This window comes from Sardina pilchardus, chromosome 13, assembly GCF_963854185.1.
Source record: "Sardina pilchardus chromosome 13, fSarPil1.1, whole genome shotgun sequence".
Lineage (NCBI taxonomy): Eukaryota > Metazoa > Chordata > Actinopteri > Clupeiformes > Clupeidae > Sardina > Sardina pilchardus.
The window spans coordinates 159,697-168,903 of record NC_085006.1 but is presented as its reverse complement, the minus strand read 5'-3'; positions in this window follow the sequence as shown (position 1 = coordinate 168,903).

Here is a 9,207-nt window from a genome sequence, read left to right as displayed (position 1 = left end):
CTCTGATTTTAACCCAGGTTTAACCCAGGACAACTCTGGGTTTAACCGAGGTTTAACCCAGGACAACCAGTTGGGGCTGGTTTAATCAGTTTAACCCAGGACAACTCTGATTTTAACCCAGGACAACTCTGGGTTTAACCCAGGACAACTCTGTACTGCAGATAGGGCTGGTTTACCCAGTTTAACCCAGGACAACTCCTTATTGATTTACCCAGTTTAACCCAGGACAACTCCTTATTGATTTACCCAGTTTAACCCAGGACAACTCTGTACTGCAGATAGGGCTGGTTTACCCAGTTTAACCCAGGACAACTCCATACTGCAGATGGGGCTGGTTTGCCCAGTTTAACCCAGGACAACTCCATACTGCAGATGGGGCTGGTTTACTCAGTTTAACCCAGGACAACTCTGGTTTTAACCCAGGTTTAACCCAGGACAACTCTGGGTTTAACCCAGGTTTAACCCAGGACAACTCTGTACTGCAGATAGGGCTGGTTTACCCAGTTCTACCCAGGACAACTCCGTATTGATTTACCCTGTTTAACCCAGGACAGTTGGGGCTGATTTAACCCAGGACAACTCTGTGCTGCAGAACGGGCTGGGTTTACCCAGTTTAATCCAGGACAACTCTACACTGCAGATTGGGCTGGGTTTACCTAGTTTAACCCAGGACAGTTGGGGCTGGTTTACCCAGTTTAACCCAGGACAACTCCATACTGCAGATAGGGCTGGTTTACCCAGTTTAACCCAGGACAACTCTGGGTTTAACCCAGGTTTAACCCAATACAGCTCTATAATGCAGATGGGGCCAGGTTTACCCAGTTTAACCCAGGACAGTTGGGGCTGGTTTAATCAGCTTAACCCAGGACAACTCTGATTTTAACCCAGGACATCTCTGGGTTTAACCCAGGTTTAACCCAGGACAACTCTGTACTGCAGATAGGGCTGGTTTACCCAGTTTAACCCAGGACAACTCCGTATTGATTTACCCAGTTTAACCCAGGACAACTCTGTACTGCAGATAGGGCTGGTTTACCCAGTTTAACCCAGGACAACTCCATACTGCAGATAGGACTGGTTTGCCCAGTTTAACCCAGGACAACTCCATACTGCAGATGGGGCTGGTTTACCCAGTTTAACCCAGGACAACTCCATACTGCAGATGGGGCTGGTTTACTCAGTTTAACCCAGGACAACTCCATACTGCAGATGGGCATGGGTTTACCCAGTTTAACCCAGGACAGTTGGGGCTGATTTAACCCAGGTTTAACCCAGGACAACTCTGGGTCCTGGGACAACTCTGTGCTGCAGATGGGGCTGGGTTTACCCAGCCCCATCTGCAGTGCAGAGTTGTCCTGGGTCCCAGGACAGTTGGGGCTGGTTTATCCAGTTTAACCCAGGACAACTCCATACTGCAGATAGGGCTGGTTTACCCAGTTTAACCCAGGACAACTCTGGGTTCAACCCAGGTTTAACCCAAGACAGCTCTATAATGCAGATGGGGCTGGGTTTACCCAGTTTAACCCAGGACAGTTGGGGCTGGTTTAATCAGTTTAACCCAGGACAACTCTGATTTTAACCCAGGACAACTCTGGGTTTAACCCAGGACAACTCTGTACTGCAGATAGGGCTGGTTTACCCAGTTTAACCCAGGACAACTCCGTATTGATTTACCCAGTTTAACCCAGGACAAATCTGTACTGCAGATAGGGCTGGTTTACCCAGTTTAACCCAGGACAACTCCACACTGCAGATGGGGCTGGTTTGCCCAGTTTAACCCAGGACAACTCCATACTGCAGATTGGCATGGGTTTACCCAGTTTAACCCAGGACATCTGGGGCTGGTTTAATCAGTTTAACCCAGGACAACTCTGATTTTAACCCAGGACAACTCTGGGTTTAACCGAGGTTTAACCCAGGACAACTCTGTACTGCAGATAGGGCTGGTTTACCCAGTTTAACCCAGGACAACTCCTTATTGATTTACCCAGTTTAACCCAGGACAACTCTGTACTGCAGATAGGGCTGGTTTACCCAGTTTAACCCAGGACAACTCCTTATTGATTTACCCAGTTTAACCCAGGACAACTCCTTATTGATTTACCCAGTTTAACCCAGGACAACTCTGTACTGCAGATAGGGCTGGTTTACCCAGTTTAACCCAGGACAACTCCATACTGCAGATGGGGCTGGTTTGCCCAGTTTAACCCAGGACAACTCCATACTGCAGATGGGGCTGGTTTACTCAGTTTAACCCAGGACAACTCTGGTTTTAACCCAGGTTTAACCCAGGACAACTCTGGGTTTAACCCAGGTTTAACCCAGGACAACTCTGTACTGCAGATAGGGCTGGTTTACCCAGTTCTACCCAGGACAACTCCGTATTGATTTACCCTGTTTAACCCAGGACAGTTGGGGCTGATTTAACCCAGGACAACTCTGTGCTGCAGAACGGGCTGGGTTTACCCAGTTTAATCCAGGACAACTCTACACTGCAGATTGGGCTGGGTTTACCTAGTTTAACCCAGGACAGTTGGGGCTGGTTTACCCAGTTTAACCCAGGACAACTCCATACTGCAGATAGGGCTGGTTTACCCAGTTTAACCCAGGACAACTCTGGGTTTAACCCAGGTTTAACCCAATACAGCTCTATAATGCAGATGGGGCCGGGTTTACCCAGTTTAACCCAGGACAGTTGGGGCTGGTTTAATCAGCTTAACCCAGGACAACTCTGATTTTAACCCAGGACATCTCTGGGTTTAACCCAGGTTTAACCCAGGACAACTCTGTACTGCAGATAGGGCTGGTTTACCCAGTTTAACCCAGGACAACTCCGTATTGATTTACCCAGTTTAACCCAGGACAACTCTGTACTGCAGATAGGGCTGGTTTACCCAGTTTAACCCAGGACAACTCCATACTGCAGATAGGACTGGTTTGCCCAGTTTAACCCAGGACAACTCCATACTGCAGATGGGGCTGGTTTACCCAGTTTAACCCAGGACAACTCCATACTGCAGATGGGGCTGGTTTACTCAGTTTAACCCAGGACAACTCCATACTGCAGATGGGCATGGGTTTACCCAGTTTAACCCAGGACAGTTGGGGCTGATTTAACCCAGGTTTAACCCAGGACAACTCTGGGTCCTGGGACAACTCTGTGCTGCAGATGGGGCTGGGTTTACCCAGCCCCATCTGCAGTGCAGAGTTGTCCTGGGTCCCAGGACAGTTGGGGCTGGTTTACCCAGTTTAACCCAGGACAACTCCATACTGCAGATAGGGCTGGTTTACCCAGTTTAACCCAGGACAACTCTGGGTTCAACCCAGGTTTAACCCAAGACAGCTCTATAATGCAGATGGGGCTGGGTTTACCCAGTTTAACCCAGGACAGTTGGGGCTGGTTTAATCAGTTTAACCCAGGACAACTCTGATTTTAACCCAGGACAACTCTGGGTTTAACCCAGGACAACTCTGTACTGCAGATAGGGCTGGTTTACCCAGTTTAACCCAGGACAACTCCGTATTGATTTACCCAGTTTAACCCAGGACAAATCTGTACTGCAGATAGGGCTGGTTTACCCAGTTTAACCCAGGACAACTCCACACTGCAGATGGGGCTGGTTTGCCCAGTTTAACCCAGGACAACTCCATACTGCAGATGGGCATGGGTTTACCCAGTTTAACCCAGGACATCTGGGGCTGGTTTAATCAGTTTAACCCAGGACAACTCTGATTTTAACCCAGGACAACTCTGGGTTTAACCGAGGTTTAACCCAGGACAACTCTGTACTGCAGATAGGGCTGGTTTACCCAGTTTAACCCAGGACAACTCCTTATTGATTTACCCAGTTTAACCCAGGACAACTCTGTACTGCAGATAGGGCTGGTTTACCCAGTTTAACCCAGGACAACTCCATACTGCAGATGGGGCTGGTTTGCCCATTTTAACCCAGGACAACTCCATACTGCAGATGGGGATGGGTTTACCCAGTTTAACCCAGGACATCTGGGGCTGGTTTAATCAGTTTAACCCAGGACAACTCTGATTTTAACCCAGGTTTAACCCAGGACAACTCTGGGTTTAACCGAGGTTTAACCCAGGACAACCAGTTGGGGCTGGTTTAATCAGTTTAACCCAGGACAACTCTGATTTTAACCCAGGACAACTCTGGGTTTAACCCAGGACAACTCTGTACTGCAGATAGGGCTGGTTTACCCAGTTTAACCCAGGACAACTCCTTATTGATTTACCCAGTTTAACCCAGGACAACTCCTTATTGATTTACCCAGTTTAACCCAGGACAACTCTGTACTGCAGATAGGGCTGGTTTACCCAGTTTAACCCAGGACAACTCCATACTGCAGATGGGGCTGGTTTGCCCAGTTTAACCCAGGACAACTCCATACTGCAGATGGGGCTGGTTTACTCAGTTTAACCCAGGACAACTCTGGTTTTAACCCAGGTTTAACCCAGGACAACTCTGGGTTTAACCCAGGTTTAACCCAGGACAACTCTGTACTGCAGATAGGGCTGGTTTACCCAGTTCTACCCAGGACAACTCCGTATTGATTTACCCTGTTTAACCCAGGACAGTTGGGGCTGATTTAACCCAGGACAACTCTGTGCTGCAGAACGGGCTGGGTTTACCCAGTTTAATCCAGGACAACTCTACACTGCAGATTGGGCTGGGTTTACCTAGTTTAACCCAGGACAGTTGGGGCTGGTTTACCCAGTTTAACCCAGGACAACTCCATACTGCAGATAGGGCTGGTTTACCCAGTTTAACCCAGGACAACTCTGGGTTTAACCCAGGTTTAACCCAATACAGCTCTATAATGCAGATGGGGCCAGGTTTACCCAGTTTAACCCAGGACAGTTGGGGCTGGTTTAATCAGCTTAACCCAGGACAACTCTGATTTTAACCCAGGACATCTCTGGGTTTAACCCAGGTTTAACCCAGGACAACTCTGTACTGCAGATAGGGCTGGTTTACCCAGTTTAACCCAGGACAACTCCGTATTGATTTACCCAGTTTAACCCAGGACAACTCTGTACTGCAGATAGGGCTGGTTTACCCAGTTTAACCCAGGACAACTCCATACTGCAGATAGGACTGGTTTGCCCAGTTTAACCCAGGACAACTCCATACTGCAGATGGGGCTGGTTTACCCAGTTTAACCCAGGACAACTCCATACTGCAGATGGGGCTGGTTTACTCAGTTTAACCCAGGACAACTCCATACTGCAGATGGGCATGGGTTTACCCAGTTTAACCCAGGACAGTTGGGGCTGATTTAACCCAGGTTTAACCCAGGACAACTCTGGGTCCTGGGACAACTCTGTGCTGCAGATGGGGCTGGGTTTACCCAGCCCCATCTGCAGTGCAGAGTTGTCCTGGGTCCCAGGACAGTTGGGGCTGGTTTATCCAGTTTAACCCAGGACAACTCCATACTGCAGATAGGGCTGGTTTACCCAGTTTAACCCAGGACAACTCTGGGTTCAACCCAGGTTTAACCCAAGACAGCTCTATAATGCAGATGGGGCTGGGTTTACCCAGTTTAACCCAGGACAGTTGGGGCTGGTTTAATCAGTTTAACCCAGGACAACTCTGATTTTAACCCAGGACAACTCTGGGTTTAACCCAGGACAACTCTGTACTGCAGATAGGGCTGGTTTACCCAGTTTAACCCAGGACAACTCCGTATTGATTTACCCAGTTTAACCCAGGACAAATCTGTACTGCAGATAGGGCTGGTTTACCCAGTTTAACCCAGGACAACTCCACACTGCAGATGGGGCTGGTTTGCCCAGTTTAACCCAGGACAACTCCATACTGCAGATTGGCATGGGTTTACCCAGTTTAACCCAGGACATCTGGGGCTGGTTTAATCAGTTTAACCCAGGACAACTCTGATTTTAACCCAGGACAACTCTGGGTTTAACCGAGGTTTAACCCAGGACAACTCTGTACTGCAGATAGGGCTGGTTTACCCAGTTTAACCCAGGACAACTCCTTATTGATTTACCCAGTTTAACCCAGGACAACTCTGTACTGCAGATAGGGCTGGTTTACCCAGTTTAACCCAGGACAACTCCTTATTGATTTACCCAGTTTAACCCAGGACAACTCTGTACTGCAGATAGGGCTGGTTTACCCAGTTTAACCCAGGACAACTCCATACTGCAGATGGGGCTGGTTTGCCCATTTTAACCCAGGACAACTCCATACTGCAGATGGGGATGGGTTTACCCAGTTTAACCCAGGACATCTGGGGCTGGTTTAATCAGTTTAACCCAGGACAACTCTGATTTTAACCCAGGTTTAACCCAGGACAACTCTGGGTTTAACCGAGGTTTAACCCAGGACAACCAGTTGGGGCTGGTTTAATCAGTTTAACCCAGGACAACTCTGATTTTAACCCAGGACAACTCTGGGTTTAACCCAGGACAACTCTGTACTGCAGATAGGGCTGGTTTACCCAGTTTAACCCAGGACAACTCCTTATTGATTTACCCAGTTTAACCCAGGACAACTCCTTATTGATTTACCCAGTTTCACCCAGGACAACTCTGTACTGCAGATAGGGCTGGTTTACCCAGTTTAACCCAGGACAACTCCATACTGCAGATGGGGCTGGTTTGCCCAGTTTAACCCAGGACAACTCCATACTGCAGATGGGGCTGGTTTACTCAGTTTAACCCAGGACAACTCTGGTTTTAACCCAGGTTTAACCCAGGACAACTCTGGGTTTAACCCAGGTTTAACCCAGGACAACTCTGTACTGCAGATAGGGCTGGTTTACCCAGTTCTACCCAGGACAACTCCGTATTGATTTACCCTGTTTAACCCAGGACAGTTGGGGCTGATTTAACCCAGGACAACTCTGTGCTGCAGAACGGGCTGGGTTTACCCAGTTTAATCCAGGACAACTCTACACTGCAGATTGGGCTGGGTTTACCTAGTTTAACCCAGGACAGTTGGGGCTGGTTTACCCAGTTTAACCCAGGACAACTCCATACTGCAGATAGGGCTGGTTTACCCAGTTTAACCCAGGACAACTCTGGGTTTAACCCAGGTTTAACCCAATACAGCTCTATAATGCAGATGGGGCCAGGTTTACCCAGTTTAACCCAGGACAGTTGGGGCTGGTTTAATCAGCTTAACCCAGGACAACTCTGATTTTAACCCAGGACATCTCTGGGTTTAACCCAGGTTTAACCCAGGACAACTCTGTACTGCAGATAGGGCTGGTTTACCCAGTTTAACCCAGGACAACTCCGTATTGATTTACCCAGTTTAACCCAGGACAACTCTGTACTGCAGATAGGGCTGGTTTACCCAGTTTAACCCAGGACAACTCCATACTGCAGATAGGACTGGTTTGCCCAGTTTAACCCAGGACAACTCCATACTGCAGATGGGGCTGGTTTACCCAGTTTAACCCAGGACAACTCCATACTGCAGATGGGGCTGGTTTACTCAGTTTAACCCAGGACAACTCCATACTGCAGATGGGCATGGGTTTACCCAGTTTAACCCAGGACAGTTGGGGCTGATTTAACCCAGGTTTAACCCAGGACAACTCTGGGTCCTGGGACAACTCTGTGCTGCAGATGGGGCTGGGTTTACCCAGCCCCATCTGCAGTGCAGAGTTGTCCTGGGTCCCAGGACAGTTGGGGCTGGTTTATCCAGTTTAACCCAGGACAACTCCATACTGCAGATAGGGCTGGTTTACCCAGTTTAACCCAGGACAACTCTGGGTTCAACCCAGGTTTAACCCAAGACAGCTCTATAATGCAGATGGGGCTGGGTTTACCCAGTTTAACCCAGGACAGTTGGGGCTGGTTTAATCAGTTTAACCCAGGACAACTCTGATTTTAACCCAGGACAACTCTGGGTTTAACCCAGGACAACTCTGTACTGCAGATAGGGCTGGTTTACCCAGTTTAACCCAGGACAACTCCGTATTGATTTACCCAGTTTAACCCAGGACAAATCTGTACTGCAGATAGGGCTGGTTTACCCAGTTTAACCCAGGACAACTCCACACTGCAGAAGGGGCTGGTTTGCCCAGTTTAACCCAGGACAACTCCATACTGCAGATTGGCATGGGTTTACCCAGTTTAACCCAGGACATCTGGGGCTGGTTTAATCAGTTTAACCCAGGACAACTCTGATTTTAACCCAGGACAACTCTGGGTTTAACCGAGGTTTAACCCAGGACAACTCTGTACTGCAGATAGGGCTGGTTTACCCAGTTTAACCCAGGACAACTCCTTATTGATTTACCCAGTTTAACCCAGGACAACTCTGTACTGCAGATAGGGCTGGTTTACCCAGTTTAACCCAGGACAACTCCATACTGCAGATGGGGCTGGTTTGCCCATTTTAACCCAGGACAACTCCATACTGCAGATGGGGATGGGTTTACCCAGTTTAACCCAGGACATCTGGGGCTGGTTTAATCAGTTTAACCCAGGACAACTCTGATTTTAACCCAGGTTTAACCCAGGACAACTCTGGGTTTAACCGAGGTTTAACCCAGGACAACCAGTTGGGGCTGGTTTAATCAGTTTAACCCAGGACAACTCTGATTTTAACCCAGGACAACTCTGGGTTTAACCCAGGACAACTCTGTACTGCAGATAGGGCTGGTTTACCCAGTTTAACCCAGGACAACTCCTTATTGATTTACCCAGTTTAACCCAGGACAACTCCTTATTGATTTACCCAGTTTAACCCAGGACAACTCTGTACTGCAGATAGGGCTGGTTTACCCAGTTTAACCCAGGACAACTCCATACTGCAGATGGGGCTGGTTTGCCCAGTTTAACCCAGGACAACTCCATACTGCAGATGGGGCTGGTTTACTCAGTTTAACCCAGGACAACTCTGGTTTTAACCCAGGTTTAACCCAGGACAACTCTGGGTTTAACCCAGGTTTAACCCAGGACAACTCTGTACTGCAGATAGGGCTGGTTTACCCAGTTCTACCCAGGACAACTCCGTATTGATTTACCCTGTTTAACCCAGGACAGTTGGGGCTGATTTAACCCAGGACAACTCTGTGCTGCAGAACGGGCTGGGTTTACCCAGTTTAATCCAGGACAACTCTACACTGCAGATTGGGCTGGGTTTACCTAGTTTAACCCAGGACAGTTGGGGCTGGTTTACCCAGTTTAACCCAGGACAACTCCATACTGCA